This window comes from Drosophila pseudoobscura, chromosome X (genome assembly GCF_009870125.1).
Source record: "Drosophila pseudoobscura strain MV-25-SWS-2005 chromosome X, UCI_Dpse_MV25, whole genome shotgun sequence".
Classification (NCBI taxonomy): Eukaryota; Metazoa; Arthropoda; class Insecta; order Diptera; family Drosophilidae; genus Drosophila; species Drosophila pseudoobscura.
This window is the reverse complement of record NC_046683.1, coordinates 48,691,207-48,705,500: the sequence shown is the minus strand read 5'-3', so window position 1 is coordinate 48,705,500 and position 14,294 is coordinate 48,691,207. Positions and strand designations below refer to the sequence as shown.

At 47.9% G+C, this 14,294-nt stretch overlaps 1 long non-coding RNA gene across 1 annotated transcript in view; it reads left to right on the top strand.

Annotated features, from left to right (window-relative positions):
- The first annotated feature begins 5,951 nt into the window (after positions 1-5,951).
- LOC117184580 (uncharacterized) overlaps positions 5,952-14,294 on the top strand; it is a 78,865-nt gene continuing 70,522 nt past the window's right edge. The window contains exon 1 of the long non-coding RNA XR_004469987.1: positions 5,952-6,774. This is a non-coding gene — a long non-coding RNA (uncharacterized lncRNA). The remainder of the gene's footprint in view (positions 6,775-14,294) is intronic.

Genomic DNA, 14,294 nt, shown 5'->3' with positions numbered 1-14,294 from the left:
TGTGGAATTCTGCAAAGAAGAATCCACATATATTACAAATATATATACAATATAGCTTTCTGTTCCGCCTGGACCTAACAATAGGTGTCGCATATCAAGCATTTAATAGACCATCCATCCATCTATCGGTACCCTTGGGGGGCATACAACTTTCTTTAACACATTTCCCGTTGAATGCCTCACACACACCAACTCAAACACTATCGATAATCGACACTCTACGGTTGAAGTCGACTCCAAGTGCAATTCTATAATCGCCCGAATGGTCGTTCAGGTGTGCAGGTGCCCCCAAGAGGCAGCAGAGGGTACCCTCTACCCTCGGGAACCGCAGCACAGCACTCCTCCCACTCCAGCATGCTCCCCCACTCCCCCACTGGAGTCTCTCTCTCTCTCTCTCTCTCTGGAGCACTGGCACGCACGCAATCAAGCGGCAAATCAACAATTTTCCATAGCAAAACAGGCAACGGTTGCTGCAGTTTTCAAAATACCCTTTAGGAAGAGAGGGTACCATGGATTTTATAAAGATTTTTATACAAAAAAACAAAGGAAGAATCTTTTTTCTAGAAACCATGAAGATTGGAGCGCTATTTCTTATTTGCGCGTCATACAGCAGCGCCCATCGGTGAGAGAATTTCGAATTCTCTAAGGAAGCTGTAGTCTTCTTATAGCTGAGCCAAGATTGGGTTGCTAAATCCTCTAGTTCTCATAGGAATCATAGGATCAAAATCGAACAATAGTCGATTTTGGTAGGAAAAACCTTTCTGTACTTCTTTGTTCCACAATCGACTGTTGAAGAATAATAATATATCATATACCTATACCTTATATATTGACTTATATATCCTATATCCTCGATTAAGACTTTCAATCTTTAAAGGGGATCCAAAGCTTCGACTATCCAGAGTTCGATTTCCTTTTCTCGTTGTGGATTTCGTTTATATTCAGTTTTGTGCGGGTGATTGACGCTTGTTGCATGCAACGGGCAACAGCAGGCAGTCGATATTTAAGTGGTTGCAACCGCAACGCATTGCGCGGGAGGGGAGGCAGGGGAAGAGAGGGAGTTTTTTGTGGCAGCAACTGAACAACTGGCGAAGAGGCAAACGGACAAGCGGACAAGTGGACAAGAGGCATGCGGCATGAGGCATGAGGCATGTGGTAAATGGTAAATGGCCCCTCGGGCGCAACTTTCGACTCGGGGGCTAAACAGGTGAAATGTTTGGCCAGATATCAGCGGCCTTTCTAACGATAGCCCCCAGCCCCCAGCCCCCACCTCCCCCTTCTCCCGCCATCTGCCACACTCCTCTGCCACTCCTGTCTGCCCCAGTCCTCAGTCTCACTCCTCCTCTGCTTCCTCTCTGTCTCCACTCTGCCACATGCGTGTGTCAACATGCGTGCAACAAGTCGGAGTCGAGTCTCTTTACTGTGGCTCTTCTTTTGCTTTTTTTTGGGGCGCGGGTGCGTTACACTTGAAAATTTATTACAACTCGATTGCTTGTATTTACCACATTTTTCTGCACACCGATATCGATCAGGCGGCATACACTGAGAGAAAAAACGGGGTGTACTTTTGGCAGAGGTAGGGAAATGGGGGAAATATGTGCTAGAGAATATACATATGAGGATTCCCTGAGCATTGGAAATGATTGTCAGAAGAATGAACGAACGAAAGTGAGGGAATGCCTTTTAGAGATCTATTGCCTAGAAGAGTCCCTTCAAATCCATGTAAATACCATGAGAAATGACAGAAAAAGGGGCACCTATATCCAAAGAAGAGTGCCTTAAGGGAGAATATCTTTAAACAATTAATAATATATCCAGAAAATGGGAGATTAAAGGCGAAACCACAACGAATTACGAGAGAGTTTCTTCAACAAAATCGTATTTAGAAGGTTAACTTTTATTTAAAGAAGCTCTCACATTGGTATTCTTTTTCAGAGATCTTCAATCAGACAGATATTGAAAGTATTACAATTGCAGTCAGGGATATTTAGAGAGAATAAAATATAGCTTTTCTTTCCGTAAATGAAATTAAGTATTAGAACCCTTGTTTAAAGAAAAGGGAAAACCTTATAAATCTTCGTAGGAGAGTGCCCCTTTTCTCCCAGTGCCACCCCATTGTGGGGCAGCACCATTGCGTGGTGCCACCATCGTGTCATCGCCCACAACAAGGCAGAGGCCGCGACTCCATCGCCATCTCGCATCTGCAATTCCTTTATTCCGCGGGACACCAGAGAGTGGGACGGCGGGGACGACAGCGGGGGCCGTTGTGTAAATTAGCATATCGTGCGCGTAATCTGGCCAACAGGAGGCACCACCACCACCACCACCAGCACCAGCACCAGCACCGTCTCCGACTCTCGACTGTGACTGCACCTTTCGGAGTCGACTCCCATATCCCATATCCCATGTCCTGCTGTTGCGGCATGCGAAGGCGTCGTCACGCAATGTACTTGAGACTTGACCACTGTGTGGGCAGAGCAGAGCAGAGCCGAGCAGAGCAGTCCCCCTCGCCTCCCCACCCCCCTGCACCTGGCTGCTGCCCCTCTTTCTGTGCCCCATTTCTGCGTGTGCCTTGGGTGTATGTTGCACTTTAGCTTAATGACATTTTATCTGCTGGAAAAACAACAGGGGAATCAGCAGAGCTCTCTTTTTGCCAAACAAAAAAACATTGCGCATACGCAGCGTTGCAGCGTTGGCGCTGGTTATGCCACATAAAACCTGCCACAGAGATCTCTTTTTTATACAATTGGCAGCCGAAACTATGGCCATTGCTTTTTATAACATTTTAATATGCAAAAGTTTTTCGGGCGGCGAGTTACTAAACAAAGTGGCAGTGGCAGTGCCCCTGCTGCCCCGGCGACTGTCGCAGGACTCCTGGAGACTGCCAGGAGAGAGCTCCTTTGGAAAATTCCTACTTTTCCATGCATAATGTCTGCCAAAAAGTTAAAAACTTTTGTGTCGAATGGTCATCCACGGACGTCCGCCGACCCCCCCGATCTGCCCCCTCGGATGACACCATGTAAGTGGATTTAATTCCGTTTTTATTGAGTTGATAAAATCCAATTAGCAGGAGGAAAACTTAAAGGATTCCGGGGCCATCCTGGGGCAATCCTGGGGGGGAGGGGGGGCAGCCAGCGGAAGAACAAAGTTTCGTGGCGACACGTTGAAGCCGCCGCATTGTTAACTGTTGACTTTTCTTGCCTTAAACTTTTTACCCCAGCAGAAGGAGCTGCTGCATGCCCCAAAAAAGAGAAGGAGTCGCAGGAGCTGCAGGACTGGCTGTCTGGTTCTTCTTGTGGCGGGTGTTTCGCATAAAAAATGTATACGAAATCCCTGCACTGCAGCTGCAGCATTACGTGGTTAGCGCTATTTATTATGCAGCAACTGTTTGCCACACTCCCTGCTACTGCTGCTGCCACTGCCACTGGCACTGCCACATAGCCGAGCTGCCACTCTGCCCCAGGGCACTGTCTCCGTGGCACAGTCTCCTCCGCTGTGCGGCCACTATCTGAGACTGGCACAAAACGCCACTGTTGCCACGTGAAATGTGGCCGGCGGATGAGTCCCGAGCCAGAGGGTGCTGCCACAAAGGACTAATTGCCTTTTAGCCAACAAATCGTCCACGAAAACATATTGAACAGCAGGCCATTCTTCAGCGAAAGCAGATGAGCAGAAAGGCCATTCATTAGCGGGGAAAGTATACAGTGTGGCTGTGGCATGCACCGTGAGATACATTTAAAATAACAGATACTTAGCGGCACATATACCCCAGGGATAAAGCTCGTACTTGCTTAAAAATTCTATTTCTTAAACGTGCTCTCCTCGTCTTTCGGGCTGCCAGCCCAAAAATCCTTGCGGCAGGCCAAGGCCCCCAGACAGACAGCAGCCGCCCCATGCATCTCAGATATACGTACGAGTGTATATCTATATAGTACGAGTATATCTGCTACATGTAGGAACTATTCTGGGGTGTCCTCTGTGGCTCTGCGAGAATTTAAGTGTTTTGTACGTGCGCCAACAGCAATTGGCGAAATTCAAAGGCGTGTTAGCATGCCATCAGCAGCAGTAGACTTCCACTTGGCAGCAGGACAGCGGGACAGCGGTGGGATACGGGGATTGGGTGGGGTGGATTGGGGTCTCCTTTTGACCCAGGAACAAGGAGAATGTGTGGAGTCGCAAGAACGTCCTCCCAGGAGGGTGTTTGCGGGCGAATTATCCTTTCAATTTGACTTGGCATATGTGCTGTGTGCGGGTCCTTCGCTCTCTCTGGGCTTTTCTCTGACTTCTGTGCCCCCTCTGTATCCTCCCGCTGGGGCCTTTCTCTTGCTGGGGAAAATCGCATTTTAAATTTGAAATGTCTTGAGATTTCTTTCTGGGGTTTTTTTTTGTGTATTTTTGCTTGGCTCTTGGCCTTTTCCTGCTCTTCCCCATACATTGACGTATGTTGCAAGTTCCGTTTGCATTTTCGAATTGATTTATATTGAAAAGGGTTCAAGACTTTGTCGACTTGGAGTCTCCTCCAACCATCCGCCTCCCGCCTCTGGCCGCCTCCGGCCGCCTCTGGCCGCCCCGTTGCACCAACCACTTCCTGGGGTCGTGCCACAGTCTACTTTCCTTCTCTCGACAGAGAACGGAAGTCGAATCAATTGCCTCATGTGGGTCCAATGGAGCCAGCAGTCACGTCCCAGCCACTGACAAAAAAAGGGGCATCCACATCCACATCGACACATCGACACATCCATCCGATGCGATGCGATGTGATGGCTAATGCTGCCACAAATTGCGGCAAACGAGTTTGCAACATTTAATGATGATTTCATGTAGGTGCCGCCAATAAACTCAATGCTAAATATTCCATTATGAATGTCGTCGTCGGCGTCGTCGTCGTCTTCGTGGCTCTCGGAGTCTCGAGGCCTTTGCTCATTTGATTCCATAATTAGTTGATGGAAAGACAGTGCGAGAGAGAAAGAGAGGTGCAACAGGTTGTGGTACACAGGCTGACGCATCCACAGAGTCTAGAGTCCCTCTCTCTCTCTATCTCTCTCTCTCTGCCTTGTCGATTGGCCTAAACGCTTTATGGCTTAAAAGTACCGTTGACAATGCGAGAAGAGCGCGCGCCCTGCAGGCCCGAAACGTTGCCAACTTTTATGCAAAATGCAAATGCATTTTGGCTCTGACTTCGACTCTTCGCTGCCTCCCCCCCCCTGCTGCCAGTTTTCGCATCTGATGGATGGCAAATGGCCCCAACGCGCGGATGAGGAGGGGGCAGGGGGAGGGCGAGATGGGTGCTAGATGGCGGTGGGAAGTTAGGCGATGGTTCGCTAGTTCGCTGGTTCGCTGGATCGCTGGTTGGGTGCGGGATTGCGTCTGAAAGAGTCACTGAACTGTGATTAGTCATGGCGATTCGTCTGGTTGGTTTCCTACGAGATGTAACTCTTGCCATTCTCTAGAATTTCTGTAATCTCCAATGGAGTTTTAGATCGTTTGGGCATAGGAATATCAAGGAACCTCTATTCCTTGGTGTTCATCAAAAACCAGGATTTTTAATTGATTTTTGATCAATATATTCCATTTCCTATGGATTCTATATCGAGTTCTAGATTTTCAGCTACATTCTGCATCCTCAGCCGCACCTATCGCCCTCTCAGTCGCTCCAGCACCAACAGGTGGCTCATAAAACCACAAACCTGTGCATTAGAAGAGGGGAGTGGGAACGTTCGCTCTGCTTTTGCGGTGGGGAGGGGAGAGAGCAGCAGAACCTTTCGCCTTTTCAGCGAGCGGGACGAAGCGAAGATATCAGTAAACGATTGCCGATTTCCCATGTGCGAAGGGAGAGGATTGGAAATGAGAGTGGGAGAGCAATTGGGAAGTGGAACAGGAGGAGAGCCTGGAATGAGCGAGCACCGAAGCCACTCACGCCACGCATCACTGCCGGTCTCGCAGCTTCCATAGTTCCCGCCCGCTCTCCTTTTCAAGCGTTCATTCGCAAGTCAGCTCCGCGTTGTTTTGCCGTAAAAGCCGTGAAAATTGTGAAAATCCATCGGGGAAAACGGTCGCCCAGCTCCGTAGTGTAGTCCAGCAGTGTTTAAATATAAAAAACAACCCAAGTTCAACGTTGCTACAGTGTTTAGGGCAAAAAAAGCAATGCGTGGGTGAACGCGGACCAAAAGCCACAAAGAAAGCTCCGTAAATGCGTGCAAGTGCAGTGCAAAAGTGATTTATATGTTTTGGATGTATGGAAACATATTATAAATAAACATTCAATCATTTTGTTCATGTCCAAACAAGCATAAATAGCCAAGGAAGCACCTTATGTCCACAGGCGTCTCATGTTTTTTTTTTCATTCGGTCACGCGTTGCCCGCGGCTTGCAATAAGAATATGCAGAAAAGGTTCCAAGAGAGAGAGAGAGAGAGCACACCCACTCCACCATGTGGTAGGCGATGCGAAGATGAGCAATCTTTTATGCTCTCCCGCCAAGTGTCACACTCTAATAAGGTGAGGCACTCCAAATTCTGGAGATGTCACCTCTCTCTCCATCAACATTTGGGAATGTGCGTGGGAGTCTGCCCTCTAGTGGCTCACCTTACTATTTATATACCCAAAATGCGAGCTCTTATTGGAATTGCTGTTTACAAATCGTTGTTCGTGTGCGTGGGCGAAGGGGAGAAATAACGATCGCAAAAAAGGAAATGTATATAAGAGCTGGAAGTACAAAGAGAAGCAGACGAATAAAGCAATGCAAATCTAACGGGACAACAATTACGGCAAAAAGGTAAGCGAAAGAGAATTAAGCGTTCTTTTGTAGTGTTCTATCTCTCTCTCTCTCTTAATTTAAGAGCATAAGCTATTGCATTGTTTTGAAGAGCTGCAATTTAATTTGCCATCTTCCACACTCTTCCCACTTCTGCGCGCATTCTTTTCACACAAAATCTAATTCAATTTGAGTTCTCTGTGGATATCCTTCTAATACTGCCCCCCCCCCCCCCCCGCTCCCGTTCCGTATCTGGCATGGATTCCTGATTGCCTGATCACTGTATTTTCCCTAATTGAATGCTCTCCCAGCCCTGTTCTCAGTGCCTTGCAAATTGTTACCTTTCCGGCTAATGGAGGCTCTCGGACTCCTCCTGGCCGGGACGCTCTCGCTGGGCTCTTGGCGAAGAAATGGCGGTTCATAATTCATGGGTGCTTGTTGGGTGGCTGTTGGGTGGTGGCCTGGGATGTGTGGACTGCGGTTGACGCTCCATGCAATTATGCGGCACAAACAAAAACAAAAACAACAAAAAAAAACACCTTCGATTGCGCGAGAGCGAGAGCAAGCGCGAGGCGACTCCCATAAAAGGCTCGCCTTCGAGTCGAGTGGGCATATTATTTTATTTTAATTGAAACATTTATAGAACGGCCAGCCGCAGCGGCAGGCGGAGTAGGGGGGTAGCAGGGGTAGGAGGGGGTAGGAGTGGGGGCTGCCGCAGACGAGGCCGTTGCGGCAAGGTGTGAGAGAAAGAGACAATCGATTGAAGTGCCGATGTGTCGTAGTCGATGTCATTGATTTGCATTGGTGGAGTGGATTGGATTGGGATTGGGTTGGATTGGAGTGCAGTGCAGTGGGGGCAGGGGGGAAGGGGGCAGGCATCGGTACGATGGAGACGACTCTCCATGTTGCACTGCTTGTCGCTTGTCACATTGACAGACGACGCTCCCCTCCTTGATGCTGCAGGCCCGCGCCGCCTCCTTGCCCCCTGCCGCATGCCCCCTGCCGCTGACTGACAAACTACAAACGCAGACGCGTCTGCATGTTTGTTTAATTTTTTACTTAATTAAATTTGAATTTGTAATTTGCGCTCGACGCAAACTATTTGGCGGCAGCAACAAAAACTGCGACAAGGAAATCTGCAAGACATCTGCAAACAGCGATGTTCCTCGATCCCCGCTCCTCGATCCTCGACTGTGGGGCACCCTTTCCTTGGAGGAGTGGGTATACGGACGGAGTGGGGTGATATGCGATGCGGGGAATCGCTGAAGAAATCTACACATCGAAATCCATGGAAATGCCAGAAATCTTTCGCCTAGAGGGTATCAACAGATTCGACACCCGAGACACCCACCTTCTTCCTCATGTTGAATGTTTTTTGTTTTTGGTGTTTTTTTGTTGTTGTTGTAGATGTTGCCTCTTAGCATTGAAAATGATGTACAAGTTGTTGCTGCGGCACAGACGAGGAGGAGGCCAATGCCTGGGCTGTGCCCCAGAGGAAGAACTGCAGTTGTGTCTGCCACGTTTGCCAGACGTTGCACTTGCAACACAGCAACACTCCCACCAGCACCCAGAGACGGGGCCCGAACTGCACGGCACTTGCAGCGTGGAGAAGCAGAAGATTTATCACATTGTTCCACAGATTGTCTGCAGATCTTTCTATATAAAAGAAAATATATATATGTACGTGTGTGTGTGTGTGTGTGTGTGTGGGGCATGCACCCACAATCGAGAGGCGACTTGCGAGATCCGCGAGGACATGTGTGAAAAGTAGAGGCAACTCTTCGGCTGCCCCTCGTCCGCCCGCCGAGCATTGAACTTCAGAGACGCTGCTGCTGCCGCTGCTGCTGCGTGGAAAACTATTTTCCCCCGTCTGCAATTTGCAATGTAATGAGTGCATGATATGCATTCCATCCAAAAAAGAAGAGAGAAGCAGAAGCAGAAGATTCGCACTAAACAGATGTCGCGGGGAGGCGCAGGAGAAGGTGCTGCACTCCCAGTGGCAGTCGGAGACAAGTGTCATCCTCCCATCCTCCCATCCAGCGATGCGATGCGATGCGATGCGATGCCTTGGTCCAAGTGCTTGCCCCCATGTGTGGGGGAGTCGTCTGCTGATGCTGCTGCTGCTGCTGCTGCTGCATCGGTGGAGTCTGTCTGACTGCTGTTGCCCCCATCCCATGTTGCATGTCAAATTGCATTAGATCGGGACATTTCTGGGAAAACATACATAGACTTCGTTCCTCTATAAATATAAATACTCGTAGTCGGCGTCGTGGAAGCCCCGCCGATCATTCAAAAGCTGTTGCTCTCTGTGACGAATTTTATGTTTCAATCAGAGAAACGGAGAATCAGAGAATCAAAGTCTCTGGCTTTGGCTCTGTCTTGGGCTTGGACTCCGGCGGTGGTCCAATCAAATATTTTAATAGGCCTCTCAAAGCGAATCGATTGGATCATTGGATCATTGGATCATCAAATCTCTTTCCCACACACGCGAGAGAGAGGGAGAATTCGAAAAAAATTAATAATCGGAAATCATTGGGTATTTCAATATTTCGAAAGTTTTTTAAGCACCGCGATTATTGGTCACCCACTGTGTATCGGTGTGTGTGCCCCACGGTTTGTGCCTCATGCCTCTCGCTTTGTCCAAATTCAAGTTAATTACTTTTCACTGCACTTGACTTTGGTCACACGCTCAATCTCTGCCACTGCCACAGCAGCCACAGCAGCCTCGGCCTCTGCCACTGCCTCTGCTGCCCATTGGCTTTTCTCACCGGGGAAATCTCTTTCTCTCCCGCCAGCAAAAGCAGGAAACACGCGCAGAGGAGACACATAAAGCGATAGGGAACAAAGAGGAAGGGAACACAGAGAGAGGGAGGGGCAGAGGGAGAGGGAGGAGTGCATGTTAATTTTCCGCATGCTAAACTTTTAGCACAGTAGCAGCCCACCAGCCCCACCAGCCCCACCACCCCACCGTCCCACGAAGGAGAGGCCTCCTCCGTTTTGTGCAGGCATCGCGGGTGCTGGGATTTCTGTGTGGATCTGGAATCAGGAATCAGGAATCAGGGTGTGGGCATTGGCTGCAACTGCAGCACCATCGCCTGCCCCCCCATGCTCCCCCCATGCTCCTCCCTTTGGACATGCCTAAATCGCCGCTAAATTGTTATCTACGAGTGCGACGCGGCGGCATTTCCAGCTTTTCGCTCGTTTCGGGCGTTTTACCATTTAACCATCTTTTGCCGCTCTTTTGGCATCTCTTTCGCCCTCCCCCCTCTACCCCCTCTCTACCCTCTCCCTCTTCGGTTTGGTAATTAAAAACACATTCAATGTGCGGAAAATCACAGGCAAAAGGCAACAGCAGCGGCGGCAGCGGCAGCGGCAGGCTCCAGGATGGGGGCTGTGTGTTGGGGGAGGAGGGGGATGTCCATTAACTCTTGTTTGTTGCAGCACCAATTTGACACATAATTCCATAACTCCATGGAACTCCACAGAGTGGCCTCTGCCTTTGCCTCTGCCTCCTCCTCCCCCTTCCATGCTGCATTCTGATGCATTTATTTGCCTTTTTGGCAGTGCAAACAATTTTCGATTTATCGCCAGAACTCACGCGGTGACCAGAGCCAGAGTCGGAGTCGGAGTCGGAGCCCCATGCGTAGAGAACGAGCCTTTGCTTGAGGGGAGGAGGAGGAGGAGGAGGAGGGGCACTTGGGGCTGTGCCTGCCTGTGTGGCATGCCCTGTGTGTGTGTGGTGTGTGGGTCGTGCGATTCTTGATCGTAATTGCATTTCATTACACGACTCGCCGTTGCCGTCGTTGCCTCAAGGTCGTGTCATTCAATTGGCAAAGTGCACATATTTACCATATTTTCCATCTATCTCTGTATCTCGGTATCTCTGTATCTGTATCTCCCGTACGAGCGAGTGCCTGCTGCATATCCAGAGCCCATAATCAATTGCAGATTTGTTTTATTGACTTTATTGTTGAGCGCGGGCCCCAAGGGGGCGGGCTCCGCATTGGACACTTTGGACAGTTTTCGGACAGCAATGCAATAAGAACTCCATTCCGGTTGACAATCCGTTCGAACAGAATCGACTCGAATCGAATCGAATCGAATAGATACTCCTCTGTCTGCCGTGGAATGGAATTCTCTTCTGGGGGCTCTTCCTGTCTCTGGCCAAGGCAGGTTGCATGATACGGCAAGGGATAATTACTATTATAGTTTGGCCTTTTTTTGGGACTGTCAAACTTTAACTGACAGTTAAGGCCCATGGCCCACGGCCCTCGGTCCACGGTCCACGGCCCATGGCATGGCAGTGTCTGGCTCTTGGAAAATGAAGTGTTTTATGACATATTTAACATTTAAGCTACCATTTTAGCGTTTTACCATTTGAACCATTTTTGCCATTTTTTTGCATAATGCACATTATCCACTTAGCGAAAATTGCCCCCGCCGCCCCCCCGATACACATAGACATGCGCTCATACACTCGTATATTAGGCGCGACGGCACCGCCCAGCAAAAAATATGCCCCGAAAAGGAGTCAAGTGGATGGGCCAGGGTATATGCAGTGGGAGGGTAAGGCCGGCAGTGCAGGCCAGTGAATGCATCCGAATCAAGGGGGGGTTCTACTTAAGGGGGGTACTACAGTTTTGAGGGTACGAGTGACCCATAAATTTCCCAAAAAATCGTTAAAAGAAGGGTTTCATTTTAAAGCCCCAGCCCCATATATTTTTTTAAAATTTTATTTTGATTTTATTTGTATATTATACATTTTTTTTAAATTTATTTTATATTGCTTAAGTGTTAAAAATATCTTTTTTTATAGTGTTTATATTTTTATTATTATTGTTGGCTCCATATATTTTTTTAAATATTATTTTGATTTTATTTGTATATTATATATTTTATTCAATTTTATTATATATTGCTTAAGTGTTAAAAATATATTTTTTATAGTGTTTACATTTTTATTATTATTTTTAGCCCCATATATATTTTTTAATATTATTTTGATTTTATTTGTATATTATACATTTTATTCAAATTTATTTTATATTGCTTAAGTGTTAAAAATATCTTTTTTTATAGTGCTTATATTTTTACTATTATTTTTAGCCTCATATTTTTTTAAAATATTATTTTGATTATTTTTGTATATTATATATTTGATTCAAATTTATATATATTTTTCAAAGTATTAGAAATATCTTTTTTATAGTGTTTATATTTATATTATTATTATTATTATTATTTTTATTATTATTATTTTTTTGTATTATTATATGCAGGATCCTTGCTCTGAGCATTTTGTCTGCTAAAGATGAGGCTTCCCTCTCTTTCGTACCGTGTCCTGGCGCCTTACCCTTCTCTTGAACATACCTTGCGAAAGAGAAGCACACAAAAAAATAAAAACCGTAGCAGAATTTGTGACAGCTCGTAAATAAAAAAATTAATTTCTCTTCTCTTTTTTTTTGCAATTTTTTTTTTGTTGTTTTTTTTTTTTTGCATAGCCTGAACACGCGATGATGACGCGACGGAGGACTTCCGCCCTCCCTCCTTGTGCCTTGAAGCAGTTCCTCATTTGTAACTGTAATTATTGTATGTGAAGGGAAGGAGGGGTAGCCAGGGGGGGAGGAGAAAAATTGACCAAAAATATTTGCAGGAAATGTATTTTTTTTAGGCGAATCATAAGAGGATATCAAGGGATAAAGGAAGCAGTAGTGGGGGGGGGGGGGGGGGGGGGGGGGGGGATAAAGCGTCCATTGTTTGCATCGCCTTTCGAACGGATGGAGGGCGGCGGCGGGGTGGAGTGGGGTGTGGCGTGGCGTGGCGTGGATTTAGTGCCGTCGCGGATTAAGGCAAACATTTGTGATGGCAAAGGCCCAAGCAATTTGCTCGCGGCGACCCCTGCTCCACACCGCACCACACGGCGTATGTGTAATCTCTAGAGAAAGAGCAAAAGAGAAGGGTAGCCAGCCAAGAGGGCGGGGAAGGCGGGGACACCTATGGCTAACTTCATTAGGCGCCAAATTAAGCGATAAAACTGTACGAAATTCATTAAGCAAATTCTCATGACCAAACAAGGCGCAAACACAGCCCCGCACAGCCGTCGCAGCGATAGATCGAACAGAGGGGGCAGGAGGGGGGGAGCAACAGCAGCAGCAGCAGAAAAGAAAGAGAGCGGAGGAGGAGGCAAAAGATTAGCAGATTAAGTGGGCAGCAGAAGAAGTGGAGGCCTTCTCGATGGAGAGAAAGGTAAGCCAGCCGAACGATGGAATACCCTCACTGAAGGGGGCACCAAAAGAGGGGCAAGGAGGCTGCCCCAGAGCGGGGTAGTTGGTGGATTGGTAGACAATGAACGGATCTACTTGGACATCTGTGGATAGTCCCCACAATTAGTGTCTCCACCGCCTTATAGCCCCATATATATGACTAATTTCGGGTAACTTTAAAGACTTCTAAGGACTAAAGATCGAGATCTGTGGCTTATGGACATGGCTATACGTATCTGGCTTGTAAAGTCCTCTAAAAGGCAATTCTTTTCGGTGTCCTTGGGCTTTGCTACTGCCCATATTACTATTATTAGCAGGATCCTTGCTCTGACCATTGGGTTCCTGCTCTTTCGTACTGTGTCCTGAAGCCCTTTCGGTATCCTTGGGACCTGCTACTGCTGGCTGCACAATCCTGCCTGTAAATCCATCCCAAGGCAAGCGATAGGGTATTTTTTTGGTGGTTTTTTTCTGTGATAAATGGAAAGGCAACAAGTTGAAAATTTGTTTTGTGCCGCACAGATTCGATTGGGCGAATGTTCGTTCAACTTCGGTTTGTCTCTCTTTCTGTCTTTCTGTCTTTCAGTCTCTCTGTCTTTTTTGGCGGCGTGTGAACGCGCCGTCTCTGTTGGGGCTGAGGCTGGGGCTGCTGGGGCTGAGGCTGGGGCTGCTGCTGCTTTTGTATGTAAACTACACGCATGTACAGACGTACTTTCGATAGCGATCTTTGCAGCACTCCAGAGAGTGGCAGGCAGGGGCAGGCAGGGGGGAGCTTGGAGCCTTGGGGGCTGTGGCTGCCGTTGCTGCTGCTGCGGCACTTTCATGGCAGTTGCCATTAATTAATTGAGGCGCAAGCGCGCGCGTCCGTTGCTCATCGGAGGAGGCTTCGGCCTGACAGGCCTTCCTTTTTGCCTTTTGCCTTTTGTTTGCTTTAACCAATCGCCCAATCTCCGAAAAGAATCTCGCTGCCACACTCTCTGTGGCATGCCCCCAGGCACTCTCCCTCTCTCTCCCTCTCTCTTTGCGCTCTCTAATGGCCACCGATATCGTAGCTAATCCATTTAATTATTATTTATATCAAGATTACACCAGCGATGAGCGCCGCCGCCTTGTCTGTTGCACTCGACAACACTTTGGGGCACAGACAGAACCAGCGACAGAGACAGGGTGCCACCGCATCCAGGGGCGGGTGGGGCGGGTGGAGGGGGGGGGTGTCCAAAGCCGGGGAGAGAAGAAAAACTGCATTGAGAAATGCAATTAAAGTCATTTGCTGCCGCAATG